General features: G+C 37.5%; 5 non-coding genes across 5 annotated transcripts; all 5 read left to right on the forward strand.

The window, feature by feature from the left end:
- The first annotated feature begins 18761 nt into the window (after positions 1–18761).
- Positions 18762–18835, forward strand: TRNAV-AAC. Its single transcript has one exon. It is a non-coding gene; the product is annotated as a tRNA-Val (tRNA).
- Positions 18836–19627: 792 nt separating this feature from the next.
- TRNAV-AAC lies at positions 19628–19701 on the forward strand. The gene has a single exon. It is a non-coding gene; the product is annotated as a tRNA-Val (tRNA).
- Positions 19702–20493: 792 nt separating this feature from the next.
- TRNAV-AAC lies at positions 20494–20567 on the forward strand. Its single transcript has one exon. It is a non-coding gene; the product is annotated as a tRNA-Val (tRNA).
- Positions 20568–21359: 792 nt separating this feature from the next.
- Positions 21360–21433, forward strand: TRNAV-AAC. The gene has a single exon. It is a non-coding gene; the product is annotated as a tRNA-Val (tRNA).
- Positions 21434–22224: 791 nt separating this feature from the next.
- TRNAV-AAC lies at positions 22225–22298 on the forward strand. Its single transcript has one exon. It is a non-coding gene; the product is annotated as a tRNA-Val (tRNA).
- Positions 22299–23030: the final 732 nt, after the last annotated feature.

Below are 23030 nucleotides of genomic sequence, written 5' to 3' on the forward strand. Positions count from 1 at the left end.
TACGATGGATTTAGAGGGATCTCATGCATATTGTATGTTCATAAGCATAGGGCTACTTCTCCAAAAGATGATAAGTGCGGACGCGCACAATATGATAATGAGTGCGAAAGCACACAGTATGATGATGAGTGCGAATATGCACCGCATGATGATGAGTGCGGATACGCACCGTATGATGATGGTGATGTTCATGAGGCGCATGACACTATGGGTTTCCGCTCACCTCTGGACGTCGCTACAGATTAGCTTGACTAGAGGGTCCAGGGGGTGCACAAGTGCCTTGGAGATTCACACTCGCACGTGTGAGTCGTGTGTAGAGAAGTACTACACATCCAATTTATCCGAGACTGGAAGCTACTCCTATGATGTTAGAGATAGGTTTCTAAATCATGATTGCATGTGTTTGCATTTGCATGGCCCTTATAGTGGGGTCACTTACTGAGTATTCTTTGAAATACTCACGCGTGTGCCACATCATTTTTCAGGTAAAGGCAAGGCACACTTGTATGGAAGATGGCGACATCGCGAGCAGAGAGAAATAGTGGCACGTGTATAGGGTAGACTCATATTTAAATTCCTAGTCTTAAGTTAGACTAGGTTGTTTAAAGCATTTTTTGAAGTTTATGTTATAAATGGTGTTCATGTAAGAGTTATATTTTTGCATTAGAGATGAGAACGAGACGTTAGTAGCAACTCTGAGTATGTGAAAATTTAGGATTGTTATAGTTAGTATTAGAGCTCTAGGTTTTAGATTTTGTAGACTAGCCTACAATGTAGGCTTGACACGTTCCACGGTCCTAACATTGATGCCCCGTCACCATCAGGTACGCCTTGCATAAGATAAGAAAAGAGAAATGTTTTGGAACTCATATGCATTTTTCCGTGGATATTACTGAAATTTTTGTGATATTTCATGTATTTATTATATAGTATGATGTGATTTATCGCATGTTGAGTGATTTTGTTTGCAATATGATGCGACTTTAGTATATGTATTTTAATAATATATATGCATAGTAATAAACCTTAGACTTAAGAGATGTTATCTTGGTTTCTAGAACCATGCTGCCTAGACCACTCGAAAGAGAAAGACAAGGGGACGATCTCCTATTATAGGTAGAGAACGAGGTGAGGCTGAAGAGAGCCCATCTTAAGAAAGATTAGAGACAGGGTTTGAATTAGAACCCTTATTGCATGAAATGTCTTTAAGCACCCTTTTGGAGGTAGACTTAGTAGCTAGGGATAGAGTAAAGAATGGCCAAGAAATCATAGGGAACCAAACTCTAAGAGTTGACCTAATGGTAGTAAACATGATGGACTTCGACATCATACTAGGCATGGATTGACTAGATGAAAAACGTGCTAGTATAGACTGTCATAAAAAAAAAGGAAGTAAAATTTTCACCACTGGTGGGACCTACCTTTAAATTTAAAGGCACAAGTATTGGGATTACCCCAAGGTAGTCTCAATGATGAAAGCAAAGAGGTTAGTCCAACAAGGCAGATGCGCTATATTAACATGTGTCGTAGACGTAAGAGGAAAAGAAAAGACCCTAGAAAACATGCCAATAGTAAACGAGTTCTCGGATGTATTTCTAGACGACCAACCTATAATACCCCCTTTCCGAGAGGTTGACTTCGTCATCCAACCCAAGCAAGGAAATGGGTCTATTTCCAAAGCACCCCTATCGTATGGCGCCAACAGAGTTGAAGGAACTCAAGGCGCAATTACAAGACTTACTGGATAAAGGGTTCATTCGACCTAGCGTATCCCCTTGGAATGCACCAGTGTTGTTTGCTAAGAAGAAAGATGGATCAATGTGTATGTGCATCGATTACAGAGAGCTAAACAAGAGAACCGTAAAGAATAAATATCCTCTACCTAAAATAGAAGACTTATTCGATCAATTAAGAGAGACAACAGTATTTTCTAAGATAGATCTGCAGTCAGGTTACCATTAAATAAAGAGTAAAGAAAAGATGTACCAAAGACAACATTTAAGACAAGGTACGATCACTACAAGTTCGTAGTGATGTCATTTGGCCTCACCAATGCCCCACCTATGTTAATGGAGTTAAAGAACCGAGTGTTCAAGGACTGTCTAGACACTTTTGTGATCATGTTCATTGATGACATACTAGTGTACTCGAAACAGACTTGGAACACCAGGAAAACCTCTTAAAAGACCGAGCCACCCTAAGAGAGAACAAGTTGTGTTAAAATAAAACTCACTAATCTGTGAAATAAATCTCACACACACTTACGATAGAACGCTCTGATACCAATTTGTTAAAATACTACTTGCATATTTGTGAAGAAAATGTCGGGAGAGAAAGGAGACAAAGAACACTTATTTTATCAAAAATCTTTTCTATTGGTCTATATTTGTTTGCTCTCTGTTTCTGCTTTGACTTTAGAGGGAAATGATTAGGTATTTATACCTTTTCTAACACTAATAATAGGGTGAGAGAAACGCCCATAAACCCCCATAAACCCTTCCATCATTTACTAAAAAAAAAAAGGTGTGGGCCTTTTCTTTGGCCTGCTTTTTCAAATTAACTTCCTAACAAATTAACTGCATTTGTCCATTTAAGTTTTGATGGTGTTAATATAACACATGCTGAAGCAATTTGGATGTTACGCAATTTTAGAACATCAATTATAGTAAATAACTAGCATGTTCATAAGTATTAAAACTTAATAAATTTGAATACTAACCTTTTGTAGTTCAAATTCCTTTTTCCTCACGAATCGGTTTCGAACCACCACTAGTATCTTCTCCACTATTCTCCGACCTTAGAATGGAATTGTGGAATCCGGTGAGTGACTAAACTTGGGAGAGATTTAGTATATATGAAGAGAGTTTGTGAGAATTTTCTCAAGCTCTTTTTCAAGGAAGAAGACCTTCCATGTACCATGATCACTCTATTTAAAGAGTCATGTTTGCATGTTCATGCAAATTTGAAATCACCAAATTTTGACACTCAAAATTCTACCCAAATGTTTGGGATTATGCAGCAAGCATGCATGTTTGAGTTAACCAAATTTTGACACTCAAAATTCCACTCAAACTTGTGGGGTTTATTTGGCAATCATGCAAGTTTGGTTAAACCAATTTTTGACACCTCAAAATTCCACTAACATGGATTTTTTTTCATTAAATGAAGTAAACATTTTGACTTTCTTCATTTTAATTCAACAATTAATTTGAATAATTAATTTCAAATTAAAGTAACATTAAATGATTAATTAAACTATTTAATTAATATTTAATATTAATTCAAATGCCAATCTCAATCAATTCCGACACATAATTGATTAAGATATTTAAATCTTATTTAAATATCTCAAATTCTCTCTCTTTTTGTTTAATTCGTAAATAAAACAAAAATGCAGTTAAATATATCGTATATATGTAGCGCATATTCCATAATTTGAATTCGAACTCACTCGTCACACTGTTCTATGGTTTAGTCCGATATGAGCTAGCAAAGGGATCTAATGAACCTATAGATCATGGGCTCCAACGATTCAAGATTAACTGGTTAAACTCATTAACCTTGTTAACTAACATTCGTTAACTACTAGAACACTCCACTATATCCTAGTAGTTGCACTCCCCTCATTATAGATATATTTCTGTCCATTTGATATAATCATGATTAGTAAGTCGATCCTTCACAGGTTGTTCGTAGCTCTTCACAGGTTGTTCGTAACTAGAGCTGGGTCAATTAGCCTTTTTACCCCTGAAGTTACTTCTTGTTCCTTATGTCCCACTGATCCTCTTATGAACAATTGGTTTGTGGTTCAACCAGTAAACCAAATCCCTCTCAGGCCAATGAGTGGGTGGGGCCCCTTGTTCAAGACCTGAAGTTAGTACTTAACGGAACTACCTCTCTTCTATCCCTAAAAGTGGACAAGAGCGAATTTCATCTTGCACCCGACGTCCCCAACTATTCACCCAGTTTTACCCCTGAAATGGGAGGCCTATTGAGTCCGCGAACTCGAGCCACTGTCACCCAGGCAAATCTAAGGATAATTTTGAATGAACAGGAGTTCATGGTTAGCTCAAGATTAAGATCAAGTTACCTAGGTCATCGAATGAAAAGAAAATCAGTCTCAACAGTGAATGACATTATAAAGAGAGAGTGACTTTCTTCATGGTCCGATCTTATGCAATACTCATTGCATAGGACGCCCCCACTCACATGTCTCCACATGTACAATTTAGTGATCACATTATTTATATCATATACAAAAGTGGGTCGCATCCATAGTGTCCCCAGAATAAGGTACTCAGCCTTATCCTTATTATAGATCATTTTGACTATATACTTGAACTTGATCCACTTTTATGTCTCTACATATAGTTCAAGTAATCATACTAAAGCCAGAGTATTCTTAGTTTATTGAATTTAGATTAATGATCGTAAAGTTCACTTTATTCGATAACATTCTTTACCGAATAAACATAAATAATAACTTTATTGAAAATAGAATGTCTTTGTTTACAAAACTATGAGTTTTAGGACATAAAACCCAACAAGTTTATTTCAACAAAACTCCACCATAAGCTTAAATGCTATATTCAACGATTCCACGTGCGTTGTTTTCATTTTTTCGAGCTTAGTCATAGTTTCTTCAATTTCCTCTCCTTGTCCTCGAGCAGCAAACTATGTCTGTCCTTCTCTAACGAGACTTCATTTGGAGCTTCTCGAGAACAGCCCATTTGAGACACCAACTCCCCATTTCTCTCGTTCTTAGCCACCTCGACTCAGACATCATAGCTTCTTTTAGTTTACTCAATTCTCTTCGCAAGTCCACAATGACATTTTTCACTTCCATTTTTTCCTCCTTCATTTCGGCTTTATCACGAGTGATTATCTCAATCGTGTGTCGTAAATTCACTGTCTCCTGTTGGACTTGATTCAGCTTCACGTCGAGTGAGTCTCTCTGTTGAGTTAATATCTCTATATCTTTCTCCTCCCTCACTAACTCTTCCCTTTGACCATTAATCTCTATTAATAACTCATTCTCTCTCTCCACACCTTCTTCAATTTTCTTCACGAGCTCAAAGATTACCTTCCCATTCTCTTCCTTCTCCTCTTTGAGGTAGAAAGAACTCTCACTCCCGCTCAGTCACTTCCTTCTCTAATCTTTCAATCTCCATTTCTAAAATTCATTTTCTTTTTCAATATCTACTTTCTCCTTCGAAAGGCGCTCGTTCAGAGATTTTAACGTCAGCAATTGAGACTTCTCTACAGATTTATCCACGACAATTTTGGGTTGTAGCTCTGAATCTCTATTCTCCTCCTCACGATGTAATAGTTTTATTGGCTCGTTCGCTGATCGCATGGGCTTCTTCTTCGTCATTGTTTTGGGATTTTGGAGGGATTTTGAAGGCATTGCAGCTTGCATTTGCACCATCTATTTCTCATGTTCAATTTGCATTTTTGCCATCCTTTCTCTCCATTCCATCTTTTCTTCCTTTATTTTCTCTTGTTGGGAATAAACTTAAATGAGAGAGAAAAAAGAAAAGGAGTAGTTATTAATTTTAGGTTTTAAAATTTAGTGAGGAGCAATATGTATTTTAAGAAAGCAGTGGTTTATGGGTGAGAAAACCTGGATAGTTATGACCAATTTTACCCTTAGTAAAACTTATAAATAGGTGTAATAGCAGAGTCAAAAAAGAGAAAAGAGCAAGAGTTAAAGTAAAGTATAATAGAAAAAAGACTTTGAGAATTCTCTCCCCTCTCGACACCTCTTTCACAGCCTCGTGAGAGTTATCTAAATGAGTTGGTTTCAGAGCGAGCTTTTAATTCAACAAATTGGTATCAAAGCCAGGTTTTTAATTTCAATAAATTGGTATTAGAGCCGATGGCGAACATGATGGGACAAATGCCGCTACCAGAATTGACGAAGAAGAACTACAAGAATTGGAGCCTCCAAATGAAAGCTCTTCTCGGTTCGCTAGACGCATGGGAAGTGGTCGAAGAAGGTTTCGATGAACCGAAGGATACCACAGGTTATACGGCAGCGCAAAACAAGGCGTAAAGGAATTACGATCAAAGGATAAGGCAACACTATACATGTTGTTCCGGGCTGTTGACGAGTCGGGCTTTTAGACGATTGCAAGGGCAACTACTTCGAAAGAAGCGTGTGACACTCTAGAAAACGTGTTCAAAGGAACCGACCGAGTCAAGCAGGTGCGTCTCCAGACGCTGCGTGGCGAGTTAGAGAACATGAAGATGAAGGAGTCAGAAAATGTATCTGACTATATTACACGTGTACAGATCGTGGAGAATCAGCTAAATCAAAACGGAGAAATGTTACCCGAGACGCGGGTTGTGGAGAAAATCTTGAGGTCGTTAACAGACAACTTCAAGAATGTCGTATGTGCCATAGAAGAGTCGAAGAACCTAGCGAAGTTCATAGTCGATGAGCTTGCTGGTTCTCTCGAGGCACACGAGCAACGAAAGAAAAAGAAGGAGGAGCCACTCGATCAAGTGCTTCAGACAAAGGCATCAATAAAGGATGGAAAAGTACTCTATTCATAAAATTTTCGAGGTAGAGATCGTGGAAGCCGCGGGAATGGTCGAGGTGGTCAAGGCAACACTTACAAAAAAACATATACCAGGAGAAGAGACTGTCGAGCCAAGAAAATTGGCGTGGAAGAGGATGCAATCAAGGGCGCGGTCAAGGATACAATTTCAACATCTAGTGCTATAAATGTTAGAAATATGACCACTATGCAAATAATTGTAACTCCGAAGATGTTACAATTGTGGCAAAATGGGTCACTATGCAAAAGATTGTTGAGTAAAAAAGGTGGAAGAAACCATCAACCTGGCCTTGGATGGTGCAACAAGTGGAGGTATTCTTTTGATGGCCCAAAACGAAGAGCCGAACACAAAAGGAGATAGCGGCGCGAAAGATGATGGCGGTAGTCTTGAGGTGGTAGAAACTATTAGAAATGAGGTGATGCACAACGGGTGTGGCGAAATCCTGATAGCGGAGATGAGAAAATCGAATAAAGATGAACAACCGGATAATAGAGAGCCTGAGGTCGAAGAGAGAGAGCTCCAATGGCCGGAAAGGAAATTCGAGAAAGAAAGAAGAAAGAGGATGAAAATTGAAGAAGAAAAGAAAGAGTTGGAAACAAAAGTTGAAAGGTTAGAGAAAGAAATGACTGAGTTGAATAAGAGTTCCTTCTATCTAAAATAGGAGAAGGAAAAGAATGAGAAGATAATCTTCGATCTTACGAAGAAAGTTGAAGGTGTGGAGAAAGAGAAAGGCTTGTTCATGGAGATTGAGGGTCTAGTGGACGAGCTAGTGAGGGAGGAGAAAGATATAGAAATGCTGACTCAACAGAGAGACTCACTCGATGTAAACCTGAATCAAGTTCAACAGAAGGTAGTGAATTTACAATATACGATTGAGACACTCACTCGTGATAAAGTCGAACTAGAGGATGCAGAAATGCTAGCTGTAAATGTCACCGTGGACTTGCGAATGGAATTGAGTAAACTGAACGAAGCCATAATGTCTGAGTCAAGCGTGGGTGAGAACGGGAAAAATGAAGAGTTGGTGTCTCAGATGGGCTGTTCTCGAGAAGATCCAAATGAAGTCTCATCAGAGAATGACAACCTTATTTTGCTGCTCGAGGAAAAAGAGAGAAAATTGAAGAAACCACGATTGAGCTCGAGAAAATGAAAACGACCCAGGTGGAATCATTGAATAGAACATTTAAGTTTATGGGGGAGTTTTGTTGAGCATAAACTTCAATAACAAAAAAAAAAAAAAAAAAAAAAAAAAAAAAAAAAAAAAAAAAAAAAAAAAAAAAAAAAAAAAAAAAATGAGTAACTACTTTTGGGATTTAAAATTTAGTCAAAACCAACACCTATTTTTGGGAAGCAGTGTTTTATGAGTGAGAAAACTCGTTAGTTATGGACAATTTTAGCGTTAGGAAAACTTATTTCTCAATGTAATACGAGACCAAAAATGAGCAAAAAGATAAAGAGCCCAAATGAAAGTATAGTGTAATAGAAAAAGGCTTTTGAGAATTCTGTCTCCTTGTCTCTCCCCTCTCGACACCTATTTCATAACACCTATTTCATAGCCTCATGAGAGTTATCTAAACAAGTTGGTTTTAGAGCGAGCTTTTAATTCTACATCTCTTCCATTCTCATCCTCTTTCTTCTTTCTTCTTCAAATTCCCTTTCCCACCGTTGGAGCTCTCTCTCTTCAAGCTCAAGCTCTCTGTTATCCGGTTGTTCATCCTTCTTCGATTTTCTCATCTCCGATACTGCGATTCTGCCAAATCCGCTGCGTATCATCTCATTTTCAACAGTTTCTACCGTCTCATGACTACTGTCATCGTCTTTCGTGCCATTGTGTTCTTTTGTTTTCAGCTCTTCATTTGGGCCATCAAGAGAATGTCTTTGTTTGTTGTGTCATCAAAAGCTCGGTTGATCGTTTCTTCCACCCTTTTCGTTGCTCGACAATCTCTTGCAAAATGCTCCACTCTGCCACAATTGTAACATTTGTTGGAGTTACAATCATTCACATAGTGACCATATTTTTTACCTTTATTATAGCACTAATGTTAGAATGATATCCTTGACTGTGTCCTCTTCCATGCCAATTTGCTTGGCTTAACTGTCTCTTCTCCTTATAATGTTCTTCATTTCTGCTGCCTTGACCACCTCGATCGTTTCCGTGACTTCCACGACCACAACCTCTACTTTAAACATTTTGAGAGTAGAGTACCTTTTCATCTTTGATAAATGCCTTGGTTTGAAGTGCTTGATCGAGTGTTTCATCCTTTTTTTTCTTATGTTGCTCGTGTGCCTCGAGAGAACCGGTGAGCTCATTGACCGTGAACATCGCTAGGTCTTTTGACTCTTCTATTCCACATACAACATTCTCGAAGTTGTTGGTTAGTGACCTCAAGATCTTCTCCAGAACCCGCGTCTCGGGTAACATTTCACCCTTTTGATTAAGTTGGTTTACCACAGTCTGTACGCGCGTAATGTAGTCAAATACCTTTTCTGACTCCTTCATCTTTATGCTCTCCAACTCGCCACGAAGAGTTTGGAGATGCACTTGCTTGACTCGGTCGGTTTCTTTGAACACCTTTTCTAAAGTGTCCCACGCTTCTTTTGAATTTGTTGCCCTGACAATCTTCTCAAAGCCTGGCTCGTCAACGGTGAGAACAGGATGTATAATGCTGCCTTATCCTTTAATCGCAATTCATTTAATGCCTTGTTTTGTGTCGCCGTATAACCCATGCTATCCTTTTTCCATGTGTCTTGAGAACCGAGAAGAGGTTTCATTTAGATGCTCTAATTCTTGTAGTTCATCTTCGTTAATCGCAATAGCATCATTTGACCCATCATATTCACCATCAGCTCTGATACCAATTTGTTAAAATAAGACTCACTAATCTGTGAAGTAAATCTCACACACACTTACGATAGAAGGCTCTAATACCAATTTGTTAAAATACTACTCACATTTTGTGAAGGAGATGTCGAGAGGGGAGAAACAAAGAGACAGAACACTAATTTTATCAAAAACGTTTTCTATTGCTCTTTGTTTTTGCTCTGACTTTATAGGAAAAGGATTACGTATTTATACTTTTTGTAACACGGAATAATAGAGTGAGATAAACCCCCATAAACCCTCCATCATTCCTTAAAAAACTCTAGGCCTTTTCTTTCACCTGGCTTTCCTAACAATTTAACTACCTTTGGCATTTTAAGTTTATTTCAACAAGTTGTACCAAGTTCTCAATGTGCTAATTTGATTACTACAAGTCTCTTTCCTAGGACACGTGGTGTCAAAAGACGAAGTATTCGTAGATCCCACTAAGGTCGAAGCGGTCACAAAGTGGGAATGCCCAACTACGGTAACAACAGTATGGAGTTTCTTGGGATACTATCGAAGGTTCGTGCAAAGCTTCGCTAGGTTAGTCTCACCTTTGACACGATTAACGAGACAAGGGCTATAATTTACATGGAATGATGCCTTTGAGGCAAGCTTCTAAAACTTAAAAGAGAGATTGGTAACCGTCCTAGTACTCACAGTACTCAAGAGCTCATAAGGGTACGTAGTCTATAGTGACGCGTCCAAGACGGGACTAGGATGTGTGTTAATGCAACACGATAAGGTCGTTGCATACGCGTCCTGTCAACTAAAAGAATACGAGAAGAATTACCTTACCCACGGCCTGGAGTTGGCTGTTGTAGTGTTCGCGCTAAAAATTTGGCGACACTACCTATATGGAGAGAAAACTCAAATTTTTACTGACCACAAGAGTTTTAAATATTTCTTCACCTAGATAGAGTCAAATATGAGGCAGAAAAGGTGGCTAGAATTAGTAAAGGACTACGATGCAGATATCAGTACCACCCTGGAAAAGCAAAACTGGTCGCAGACGCTTTGAGTAGAAAGACGGCCCACTTGCAGCCCTCATTACGAGGGAAGGAAGGGTGCAAAGAGAATTCAAGCGAGCCAACATTTTGAAAGCTCGGGTATACTTAATGGGATGATCAATTGGACCTTCTATGAGTTGATTCACAAACACTATTAAAAGAAAATGTCATTTACATAACAGCCAAAGTACTACTAGATAATCTCAAGGCAAGAGAACTTAAAAGAAAGATAGGACATAACCCTCTGAAAAACAAAAAAGAAAAGATAGATAGCCTCCCACGGGTAGCAAAAAGAAAAAAGAAAAGAAAATATATAGATTTTTAGGCTTGCTCATTTGTTGTGCAATGCCCGTTTTCCCTCTCATTCCTTTATTTCAGTAATTAGTTTCCATTTAGACTAGTATTATTTGTTTTTTCCATCCCAAAATTACTACCTACTATCATGGATGTGACATTGGATCTAGAATTCTTTTTTAAGACCATAAATTTTCGATCGAATAAATTTGTAAATGAATTATATATTTAGATACCAGATGAGTCAATAATTGATCAGAATTTTTATAATCAATCTACTTTCAGATTAACTCATGCAATAGGACCAAGATACTTTGATTTTTTACGTTTTCGCAAACATGATCATGGATTACGTATCATACCGATAATTTGACTTGATGAATATCAGAATTTATCCGATAAATAAATACTACTTATTCAACAAATTCGATTGATTGATACAAGTTGATTTTCTGTTACGATAAATTGACGAAACAATAGCTGGGCCAATAGCTGCTTTAGCGGCTGCAATAGCTTTAACAAAAATTGAGAAAATATTCCCTTTTAATTGGCGACCATCAAAAAAATCAGAAAATGTTACGAAATTCATATTAACTGCATTCAATATAAACTCAAGACACATAAGGGCCCTAACCATATTTCGGCTCGTGATCAATCCATAGATACCAATAGAAAATAAATAGGTCCTAACCATATGCGTATGAATGTATAATCAATGTATAGTCAGAAGGGTGAAGGAACCTTTGATTTTAATGGTTGCTTTATAAATTTGTGAGTTTGGTTTGTGATTGATAGTGATATATAATTTCCAATTGTCAAGAATATTTAGTAATAAATTATAGTTTATCATATATATTATATTTGATATTTTATTATAAGGTAAATATTTAATATTTGTCTTATTACTATACGTATCTTTCCATTTATTGTTATTTCCATATTCTGTAATTTATTTGATTATAAATAAGATAACTTTCACATCATTTTTTAGGTGTGGTGGATTAATCAAACATTCTTACCAATAAAACCATTCTTTCATATTTGTTTTTTAATTTGTATTACTTAAATATATAACCTAACCTAAATTGGTAGTAGATGATTAATGAGATGAAGTGATTTGGCATCTGTGTGGGTTCTATTGGGTTAAAAGATTAATGATGGGTCAAAATAATTACCGAATTAATTTATTAGGATTTTTCTTATAATTTTTTTTTATTAAAGATTATATTGAAACATAAAGATTTTAAATAATAATTTTTTTCAAAAGAATAATAAAAAAATTCTCTTTCAACAAATTTCAATATTTGCAAATGACTCCCTACAACATCAATGATCAAAGATTACCCTAACATGAATAATGGATTTTAGTGTTCTTATTCAAGTTTTTAAGGTTGGAAATATGATTGACAATAAAACCATTACTTGATATTTGTTTGTTTATTGGTTAAAATATATATATTCGAACAAAATTACCAACAAATTATTATGTAAAAGTGAGATCTTTGATAAATAAAATTTATCTGTAAAGTTGAGACTTTCGCCTTATAAATCCGAGAATCATGTTTGCCATTTTAAGTTTCACACAATTCATAGATTGCATCTGAGCTATTCAATTAAGTCTTGATCAAGTTTGATTGTGGAGTGACTCTTTAGAACAACATTATAAATCTTACTTATTTTTTAACGTAAAATAATCTAATTCTAGCCTTATCTGATTGAATTTTATAAGGGTTTTGTTTTAATAGCCAAAATAAAAAATAAAAAATAAAAAAATTATTATATTAAAATAAATAAATATATATGTACCTTTCCTAATAATCTCTCCTCAACCCACCTTACTCACAGTTCAGTCAAAATGGAACAAAAATGCAAAAATATTAGAAAACATAAATGCCTCCGATTAGTAGATGGTGAAGATTTATATCTCTCACATCTCTTTTTTCTTTTATCCAATTATTTAGTTTTATTTAGTCATAAATAGTCATAATAAAAAAAAAAAAAATCAATTAAATGGCCATTTGCTATTATAAAAATTGTAACAAATAAAAATAAAAAGGAACACTCAAGCATTGTATCAAAATTCCTCAACCAAAAAACAAAAAGGTTTAGATTTAGTTTGGTTAGAAAGAGATATTACATTTGAAGAGGTCAGTAGTTTTTCTTTTGTTTTATTTAATATATTAATTTATTAATTTGGTTAGTTAGTTTTGAATTAGGGATTAAAGTTATATTCTTAAATAAAAAAAAAAAATTGATTAAAAAATAGCTAAAACTAACGGTTAAAAAGGAAATAAACAAAGAGAAGATTGAGAATATAATTAAAAGAATGGCAAACCCAATAAGAGAGAGAGGGAAGATTAGGAATATAATTGAAATTATCTCGAAAATGTTGAAGGGTATTAAACGAAAATAGAATATCTGGAAAATGTTAATGGGTATTAAATGGTTTGTATGAAAATAATACTATAACAAGCATATATAAATTATAACGATCCAAAATTTTACTTAATTTAAGGTTGCTACGGTATACGTACCATAAACATTGAATGCGGAAGACTTCATTTAAATTCCCTAACATAACCTTTATCTTAAAACATATCCATGGACTTAAGTGTTTAGTAAACATCTTTAAAAAAATGACACAACAAAAGACCCGAAATAAAATAAATAAACGTTTAAGTTTAAAATATCCTATTCTAGCTTAAGTCTAAAAAAATAAATACCACTATCCTATGCATGTGTCATGGTATCGAGTTGCGATGTCGTCGCCAGCCGTACATGAATGCCTTGCCTTAACCTGAAAAATATAGTAGCACATGGCATGAGTATTTAAAGAAATACTCAGTAAGTGACCCCACTATTGGGGTTAAATGCAAGAACATGCGAATGCAATGACGAGATCTATCTTTTCAATCTATTTACCTACGGTACTATCCTAACGGGTAATTTGGACGTGTACCATATACTCTACACACAGCCTATACGGGCGAGTATGGGCTCACCAGTCAGTTCGCACATCGCTGGGAGCTCCTTAGGCCAGACACCCGTTAGAACTCCATGCTGTGTCTCAGGAACCTTTTCAATACGGTCCGGATTCGTAGCTGATTCTAGACCAGCCGATGAAACTAGTAACTGTCACGACAGCGCTATGCAAAACATAACGATCGTCGTCCTGCCATTGGATGTACGCGTCCATACCCTCGTGATGGAATAGGGGTATCCCCTCAAATGCATGAGCACACATAATACACGAGGTCTCCAATATTTCTACTTTTATCATTAATGAATATAACCCCGCTATCATCTTTCATGCTTAACATGTCATTTCTCATTTTTCAGTCTATGTATCAGACATAATTCTAACGGGGTTACATTTCATTTCATTTATCTTTATGTATTACTTTATCCTTCAAGTCACACACTCCAAACCTTTCTTTACTAAAGCATCAAACAATTGATAACTTCGCTTATACATTTTCTCCTACAATCGTAGTGCATAAACATCCCCAATAGGAGCGTTCTTTCCTCTAATTTCTTTGTAACATTAAGGAGAGACTTAACAGAACTCTCCTCTAAGACTGATATTATATGTAATGAAACTCAAGATACTTACAAATCAGTTTTTTCACATCTTGTCATTTGGTATTCATAATAAACCTTATTTTCTTATAAAATGTCTTTAGGGGTAGTTTCGTCCTTTTCCTTAGAATTCATAACTCAAACATGTTCTAATCTCCTCATGAGGTCTCACATACTTACCCATACCTTCCTAAATGTCTCCCATAAAAATTTTCTTAACACTTCAGGTCCTTTAGAATCTTGAAAGTATTTTAGAATTCTTAAAGGGGCATGTTGGTCATTTAACACCCCAATTCTTGGTTTCCTCAGCATATTCCAATGACTTTATAACTTTGTATAATTCCTTTGAACCATGACATACAACTCCTCATCAAATTTCATGTCATTTAGAAGCCACCTTGGTCATTGTTAAGAATATTTAGTAATAAATTATAGTTTACCATATATATTATATTTGATATTTTATTATAAGGCAAATATTTAATATTTTCCTTATTACTAGAGTTATTTTTCTATTTATTGTTGTTTCCATTTATTATTATTTCCATATCCTTGTAATTTATTTGATTATAAATAAGATAACTTTCACACCATTTAGGTATGGTGGATAAATCAAACATTCTTATGGTATTAGAGCCCTCTCGGTTTAACAACCCCGATCCTTTCTTTTCAATGGCTTTTGAATCCTTTAATCTTCTTCTTCACCGCCCCTGCTGGCTTTGACACTGCAGGGGCAGTCTTCATGGCTGCCGCAGACGGAGCCGATTGATTACTCTTCGGCTCTACCCTATTGACCTCCAAATCATCTTTCGTCATACTCTGTACATACAACCTCACCTTTTCCAACCCAATCGGTTTTCCCCTTGGCCAATATAGTCTCTCTCATTTTCTTCCCAATCAACCCTTCATCCTTCACAGAAACCCTAATCTCAGGATCCTCATCAGTGTTCTCTTCAGAAATATATGGAATCTCGACAAGCCCATCAACTTTTTGCAGAGATTTACCTTCGGAATCTGGGTGCTGCACTGGCCTCTTCGCTAGCCAAGTTGTCGTCGCCCTTCCTGCCAAAATTGGCTCTTTCGCCCAATGTGGCGACTCTTCCGGCTTCAACATTGTCTTTGTCCCTTGCTCTAGGTTTCCCCTTCTACTTCTTGGGGTTAGACATATTCTCACCAGAGACAAGGCAGCATCGTCGCTAAGCGACAATCCCTCTTCATGGGTTAGACATATTCTCGCCGAAGCCAAGGTAGCATCATCGTTGAGCTGCGATCCCTCTGCAATTTTCGATGGCCAAGAAAGTGTTTCTCTACACCTCCTCTGAACCAGGTTGTTGATATCTTCACGAAAAGTGTTTCTCAACCTCTTTAAATTTTTCAAATTCAAGCTTCACGTTCGTTTAAATCCGACGCTTAGCTTGTGGTGAGGTGTTAAGAATATTTAGTAATAAATTATAGTTTACCATATATATTATATTTGATATTTTATTACAAGGCAAATATCTATCTCTTCTTTCCTTCCAATGTAATTACCTCTACTAAAAAATGGCTCTAAACGAAGAGGAGTCATTGTTTACAGTCGAGTTCCAGAGTGAAAGAGAAGGGATAAGTTCAGTAGCTCACAGGTCATATAGGTTCGGGGGCAGGCTCATGAGCAGTTCAAGCGTGAAATCCAGAAATCAGGGTTTCATTCAAGAGCTCAAGTAATAAAATAATAAAGGGGAAGGAGAAAGAATAAGAACTATTTCGCTTAGTTCAATCAGGAATCGGAGAGAAGCCAGTCAGCCAAGCCAGCCTACCTATGTTACAGAGAGAGTGAAAGAAACCCAAGTTCAAGGGATCAAGAACAGTTAAATCTGGTTTCAGTTGATTAGTAGCGAACAAAAGAAAGAACATAGGAGAAGGAGCTTGACCTAATGATAGTTTAGAGGTAAAGGTGAAGTAGGAAAGGAGAATGCATCCATCCTCAGTCTTTACTTACAGTTCCGGAGAAAGAATAAGAATCCATAGGAGAATAGAGAGAGGTTCATTCAGTATCAGTAGTTCAGGAGCGAAGACGAAGAGGAGAAGAGTTTACTGTTCAATGACGTCAGCAGGATTTTCTTGTCCAAAGGAATCCGTAGGAGAAGTCTAATGAATCAGGAGTCTCCCTGATTGTTGGTTGAGTCTTGAAAAGCAGCTAAGGAGCGCAGCAACGAGACAGACAGGCTGGTTCAGTAGTTCAGTCTAATTCTTCTTGAGTCTGAACCCTGATTGAACTGTAAAGAAAGGTAAAGAAAGTGACGGTTCCGGGAAAGGAGTGAAAGAACTGACTTAAACTTAGTGCTTGCTTTAGTTCAAGAAGGTAGGTAGCTGATCTTGATTGAATTTGTTTTGTCTTTCCTTTCAGTTTCAGGAGTAAAGAAGAAGAAGCGACCATAAAGGATGCGTGGGTGAAGGTTCAGGAACAAACACAGACCTACAGACTGAGACCAATGGAATAGGGTTACGGAGCTTGACCTTGCTTGTTCAGTCAGGTGATGGAGCTGATCTTTCTTTCCTTTCTTTTTGTCTCTTTTACCTTTACCTTGTTCAATCAGGATAATTAATGTTGAGTCTTGACTTACACAATTCACACTTTCATTCTTGAATATCTAATATTTGCCTTATTACCAGAGTTATCTTTCTATTTATTATTATTTCCATATCTTTGTAATTTATTTGATTATAAATAAGATAATTTCACACCATTTAGTTGGAGTGGATTAATCAAACATATTCTCAGTCATAAATAAGTAGTACATAATTATAGGGAAATTTTGGTCATTTTATGTCTACGGTTGGTTTAGCCCCTTTATCATAATCTAATGGTTACCAAATTTCATACATAACCTTATCATGGCATATTGAGTCTTCTCCTAAAATTTCATGAGCAAAATAGTTCATATTAGTAAGTTTGTGACTAAGGCGCTTCATTGAAATCAATAATTATATAGACACCAAGGTTGGAAAAATTAAATACTTAACTCAACCTTTATTTCAATCTTCTATATTTCTTCTCCCATTATAATGTCCTATTAGTAATATATATATTTTTTTCATTCCAATACTTTAATTTAATTTTTACATACTTCATAGTGATGAAATTTTCTCTCGACACTACCACTCTTAATATCTATAGTAGACTATAAAATATTGTCCTCTATCAAGCTTTCTTGGTCATTTTCATTTGAAACTTCTTATTCATTAGTATACATTGGTACATTACTTTTCATCTCTATGGTAATAATACTGTGTATTCTAACTATACTTTAATTTAATACTTTCATTTAATATTTACATACTTCATAGTGACGAAAGTTTCTCTCAACACTAGCACTCTTAATATCTATAGTAGACTATAAAATATCGTCGTCTATCAAGCTTTCTTGGTCATTTTCATTTGAAACTAATAATTCATTAGTATACATGGTACATTCTTTTTCATCTCTATGGTCATAATGTGAACTAGGCTTAGTATGAGGGGTCTAGGTTGATTGGTTCAAAGGCTGCTTTCGCTAGACGAAGAGTCGTTGGGTCTTTCGTTACGCGACTTTCGAGGCTCCAAATCTCAAACCGTAATGAAAATGAAGGAAAGAAAGGAAAATAAAATTGAACATTAGAAAAAATGCAATTTAAAATAAATTCTTTTTAGGCCTGTATGTTTATTATTTTTATTTAGTTTCGTTCTACAATATCGATTCTTTTTAGGCCAGTACGAGAGAGTTTAAGAGCTCGATAACCTCGAACACACACCTGAGCATGTAATTAATTGTCTGGACTTTTATTGAAGAAATACTTGCACGAATCAACGAGGACTGGGGTGGAGTGATTACGAGCATGTTATATGCTTTTTGATTTAGCCAAGAAATTTATGAACTAAGCTTAGTATGAGGGGTCTAGGTTGATTGGTCCAACAGACTGTTTTCGCTAGACGAAGAGTCGTTGGGTCTTTCGTTACGCGATTTTCGAGGCTCCAAATCTCAAAAAGTGACGAAAATGACGGAAAGAAAGGAAAATAAACTTGAACATTAGAATAATGCAATTTAAAATCAAACAACACCACAGCTAAAACAAATCGAAAAGCAATACAAACATGTGTTGTCAAGGTTTGTTGCAAACGGAGAAAGGGTTCGCGATACTATTTCAAACAAAATTTAAAGACCCAAGGTACACAGACCGGATCGACACTCATAAACGGCCCTCAGGTGGAAATGCGGCTCTCAAACGCTCCCCCCACCTCGAGCGACAGTTAGCGAAGACCTGAAAAAGAAATCTAAAATGCGCCGAGTAAAAAAGCACTCGGTAAGCAGCCAGCCGACTTGTAGGCTCTCGCCGCATCCAATTCCTACTGGGTTTCCACGGGCTTTTCCCTAGGCTCTAGGAACTTCGGGCTTGCCTCTGTGGTTATCTGACCTTCTCGGAGTGCTTCAAATGGTGTCGTGGTGTAGTTGGTTATCACGTCAGTCTAACACACTGAAGGTCTCCAGTTCAAGTCTGGGCGACGCCATACTTGAATTTCCTTTATGTTTATTATTTCTATTTAGTTTCGTTCTACAATCTCGATTCTTTTTAGGCCTGTACGAGAGAGTTTAAGAGCTCGATAACCTCGAACACACACCTGAGCATGTAATTAATTGTCTGGACTTTTATTGAAGAAATACTTGCACGAATCAACGAGGACTGGGGTGGAGTGATTACGAGCATGTTATATGCTTTTTGATTTAGCCAAGAAATTTATGAACTAAGCTAAGTATGAGGGGTCTAGGTTGATTGGTCCAACAGACTGTTTTCGCTAGACGAAGAGTCGTTGGGTCTTTCGTTACGCGATTTTCGAGGCTCCAAATCTCAAAAAGTGACGAAAATGACGGAAAGAAAGGAAAATAAACTTGAACATTAGAATAATGCAATTTAAAATCAAACAACACCACAGCTAAAAAAAATCGAAAAGCAATACAAACATGTGTTGTCAAGGTTTGTTGCAAACGGAGAAAGGGTTCGCGATACTATTTCAAACAAAATATAAAAGACCCAAGGTACACAGACCGGATCGACACTCATAAACGGCCCTCAGGTGGAAATGCGGCTCTCAAACGCTCCCCCCACCTCGAGCGACAGTTAGCGAAGACACGAAAAAGAAATCTAAAATGCGCCGAGTAAAAAAGCACTCGGTAAGCAGCCAGCCGACTTGTAGGCTCTCGCCGCATCCAATTCCAACTGGGTTTCCACGGGCTTTTCCCTAGGCTCTAGGAACTTCGGGCTTGCCTCTGTGGTTATCTGACCTTCTCAAAGTGCTTCAAATGGTGTCGTGGTGTAGTTGGTTATCACGTCAGTCTAACACACTGAAAGTCTCCAGTTCAAGTCTGGGCGACGCCATACTTGAATTTCCTTTATGTTTATTATTTCTATTTAGTTTCGTTCTACAATCTCGATTCTTTTTAGGCCTGTACGAGAGAGTTTAAGAGCTCGATAACCTCGAACACACACCTGAACATGTAATTAATTGTCTGGACTTTTATTGAAGAAATACTTGCACGAATCAACGAGGACTGGGATGGAGTGATTACGAGCATGTTATATGCTTTTTGATTTAGCCAAGAAATTTATGAACTAAGCTTAGTATGAGGGGTCTAGGTTGATTGGTCCAACAAACTGTTTTCGCTAGACGAAGAGTCGTTGGGTCTTTCGTTACGCGATTTTCGAGGCTCCAAATCTCAAAAAGTGACGAAAATGACGGAAAGAAAGGAAAATAAACTTGAACATTGGAATAATGCAATTTAAAATCAAACAACACCACAGCTAAAACAAATCGAAAAGCAATACAAACATGTGTTGTCAAGGTTTGTTGCAAACGGAGAAAGGGTTCGCGATACTATTTCAAACAAAATATAAAAGACCCAAGGTACACAGACCGGATCGACACTCATAAACGGCCCTCAGGTGGAAATGCGGCTCTCAAACGCTCCCCCCACCTCGAGCGACAGTTAGCGAAGACCTGAAAAAGAAATCTAAAATGCGCCGAGTAAAAAAGCACTCGGTAAGCAGCCAGCCGACTTGTAGGCTCTCGCCGCATCCAATTCCTACTGGGTTTCCACGGGCTTTTCCCTAGGCTCTAGGAAGTTCGGGCTTGCCTCTGTGGTTATCTGACCTTCTCAAAGTGCTTCAAATGGTGTCGTGGTGTAGTTGATTATCACGTCAGTCTAACACACTGAAAGTCTCCAGTTCAAGTCTGGGCGACGCCATACTTGAATTTCCTTTATGTTTATTATTTCTATTTAGTTTCGTTCTACAATCTCGATTCTTTTTAGGCCTGTACGAGAGAGTTTAAGAGCTCGATAACCTCGAACACACACCTGAACATGTAATTAATTGTCTGGACTTTTATTGAAGAAATACTTGCACGAATCAACAAGGACTGGGATGGAGTGATTACGAGCATGTTATATGCTTTTTGATTTAGCCAAGAAATTTATGAACTAAGCTTAGTATGAGGGGTCTAGGTTGATTGGTCCAACAGACTGTTTTCGCTAGACGAAGAGTCGTTGGGTCTTTCGTTACGCGATTTTCGAGGCTCCAAATCTCAAAAAGTGACGAAAATGACGGAAAGAAAGGAAAATAAACTTGAACATTAGAATAATCCAATTTAAAATCAAACAACACCACAGCTAAAACAAATCGAAAAGCAATACAAACATGTGTTGTCAAGGTTTGTTGCAAACGGAGAAAGGGTTCGCGATACTATTTCAAACAAAATTTAAAGACCCAAAGGTACACAGACCGGATCGACACTCATAAACGGCCCTCAGGTGGAAATGCGGCTCTCAAACGCTCCCCCCACCTCGAGCGACAGTTAGCGAAGACCTGAAAAAGAAATCTAAAATGCGCCGAGTAAAAAAGCACTCGGTAAGCAGCCAGCCGACTTGTAGGCTCTCGCCGCATCCAATTCCTACTGGGTTTCCACGGGCTTTTCCCTAGGCTCTAGGAAGTTCGGGCTTGCCTCTGTGGTTATCTGACCTTCTCGGAGTGCTTCAAATGNTGTCGTGGTGTAGTTGGTTATCACGTCAGTCTAACACACTGAAGGTCTCCAGTTCAAGTCTGGGCGACGCCATACTTGAATTTCCTTTATGTTTATTATTTCTATTTAGTTTCGTTCTACAATCTCGATTCTTTTTAGGCCTGTACGAGAGAGTTTAAGAGCTCGATAACCTCGAACACACACCTGAACATGTAATTAATTGTCTGGACTTTTATTGAAGAAATACTTGCACGAATCAACGAGGACTGGGGTGGAGTGATTACGAGCATGTTATATGCTTTTTGATTTAGCCAAGAAATTTATGAACTAAGCTTAGTATGAGGGGTCTAGGTTGATTGGTCCAACAGACTGTTTTCGCTAGACGAAGAGTCGTTGGGTCTTTCGTTACGCGATTTTCGAGGCTCCAAATCTCAAAAAGTGACGAAAATGACGGAAAGAAAGGAAAATAAACTTGAACATTGGAATAATGCAATTTAAAATCAAACAACACCACAGCTAAAACAAATCGAAAAGCAATACAAACATGTGTTGTCAAGGTTTGTTGCAAACGGAGAAAGGGTTCGCGATACTATTTCAAACAAAATTTAAAGACCCAAGGTACACAAACCGGATCGACACTCATAAACGGCCCTCAGGTGGAAATGCGGCTCTCAAACGCTCCCCCCACCTCGAGCGACAGTTAGCGAAGACCTGAAAAAGAAATCTAAAATGCGCCGAGTAAAAAAGCACTCGGTAAGCAGCCAGCCGACTTGTACGCTCTCGCCGCATCCAATTCCTACTGGGTTTCCACGGGATTTTCCCTAGGCTCTAGGAACTTCGGGCTTGCCTCTGTGGTTATCTGACCTTCTCGGAGTGCTTCAAATGGTGTCGTGGTGTAGTTGGTTATCACGTCAGTCTAACACACTGAAGGTCTCCAGTTCAAGTCTGGGCGACGCCATACTTGAATTTCCTTTATGTTTATTATTTCTATTTAGTTTCGTTCTACAATCTCGATTCTTTTTAGGCCTGTACGAGAGAGTTTAAGAGCTCGATAACCTCGAACACACACCTGAACATGTAATTAATTGTCTGGACTTTTATTGAAGAAATACTTGCACGAATCAACGAGGACTGGGGTGGAGTGATTACGAGCATGTTATATGCTTTTTGATTTAGCCAAGAAATTTATGAACTAAGCTAAGTATGAGGGGTCTAGGTTGATTGGTCCAACAGACTGTTTTCGCTAGACGAAGAGTCGTTGGGTCTTTCGTTACGCGATTTTCGAGGCTCCAAATCTCAAAAAGTGACGAAAATGACGGAAAGAAAGGAAAATAAACTTGAACATTAGAATAATGCAATTTAAAATCAAACAACACCACAGCTAAAACAAATCGAAAAGCAATACAAACATGTGTTGTCAAGGATTGTTGCAAACGGAGAAAGGGTTCGCGATACTATTTCAAACAAAATATAAAAGACCCAAGGTACACAGACCGGATCGACACTCATAAACGGCCCTCAGGTGGAAATGCGGCTCTCAAACGCTCCCCCCACCTCGAGCGACAGTTAGCGAAGACCTGAAAAAGAAATCTAAAATGCGCCGAGTAAAAAAGCACTCGGTAAGCAGCCAGCCGACTTGTACGCTCTCGCCGCATCCAATTCCTACTGGGTTTCCACGGGCTTTTCCCTA

The sequence above is a fragment of the Cucurbita maxima genome, unplaced genomic scaffold (assembly GCF_002738345.1).
Source record: "Cucurbita maxima cultivar Rimu unplaced genomic scaffold, Cmax_1.0 Cma_Scf00019, whole genome shotgun sequence".
In the NCBI taxonomy this organism is placed as follows: domain Eukaryota; kingdom Viridiplantae; phylum Streptophyta; class Magnoliopsida; order Cucurbitales; family Cucurbitaceae; genus Cucurbita; species Cucurbita maxima.